The sequence below is a fragment of the Limulus polyphemus genome, unplaced genomic scaffold (genome assembly GCF_000517525.1).
Source record: "Limulus polyphemus unplaced genomic scaffold, Limulus_polyphemus-2.1.2 Scaffold1657, whole genome shotgun sequence".
Classification (NCBI taxonomy): Eukaryota; Metazoa; Arthropoda; class Merostomata; order Xiphosura; family Limulidae; genus Limulus; species Limulus polyphemus.
In genome coordinates, this window is record NW_013667267.1 from 116754 (window position 1) to 118119 (window position 1366).

Here is a 1366-nt window from a genome sequence, read left to right on the forward strand (position 1 = left end):
AAACATTATTTACTTACTAATACACTACAATTTACTGTTCAATCTTGTCCATACCCGTATTTAAAAATGTCAAACATTATTTACTTACTAATACACTACAATTTACTGTTAAATCTTGTCCATACCCGTATTTAAAAAATGTCAAACATTATTGACTTACTAATACACTACAATTTACTATTAAATCTTGTTCCTTACCCGTATTTAAAAATGTCAAACATTATTTACTTACTAATACACTACAATTTACTGTTAAATCTTGTCCATACCCGTACTTCCAATATTCACTGAGGTAATAGAAGTCCGAGAGTTGGTAACGGTGGCTTAATTGACTAACTGACTCCCTTGTTGACTCTCAGTTCACAATTAGAGACGACTGTTGTAATTAGTTTACTGTACAGTTTTTCATTTAAAAAAAATAAAACTTGATATAAAAAATAAACATTAATTAATCATAATATAAACATTTTTCTAGCCAACTCTTTGGAAGCAATGGGATTTAGAGGAGCAGATAACTTTATTAGACCATTATACAAATAGAATATCTCTGAGAGTTTTTCTTTTGTTCAACGCCCCCAGTGGCAAAGCGGTATGTCTGCAGATAAACTGGGTTTCGATACCTGTGGTGGGCAGAGCTTTGTATAGCTTTGTGTTTAATAACAAATAACACCAACAACTATTGTCCAAAACATGAATAGTTATTTCTCATAAAATTACAGCAACAAAAACACAAATCAAGAACGTTTATAATAACATTTTTTTAATTTAATGGTGAGTCATAAAAATCAACAAGTATTATAAAATAACCCAATCTTTGTTGCAGTATTCAGTTTATCAAAACAACTTAATGGTCCTTCATTCCAAAATGTGGCCTCGTGATTATTATGATTTCTAAGGTGTGCAACCTATTGGCACAAAGACGAGCTTCGCAGTGTGGGATTGTAAGTGCGTTATAAGAATGACGGTCAAATCCACTATTAGAATACACAAATAACCAAAAGCTTCTGATGGGTTAAAACTTCCTGTCTTTCCTCTAATCTGTCGACTCAAATTTAGGGGCGGCTAGAATAAGATAACCTCTTGTATAGCTTTGTGTGAAATTGTGAATACAAAACCGTTCCAGAATGTTACTTAAAACTACACAAATGTCAACTAGATCCATCAATCAAGCTCTTCGTTCCTATCTCTTAATATCTTTCATTATGGCTCCAATCTCATTAATGACGAAATACTGTAGATTTGAACATTATCACATTTTATCGACCCAGAAAATTTAGAGTGTAAGACTATTCATTTGAACATTATCACATTTTATCGACCCAGAAAATTTAGAGTGTAAGACTATTCATTTAAACAATTATCACGA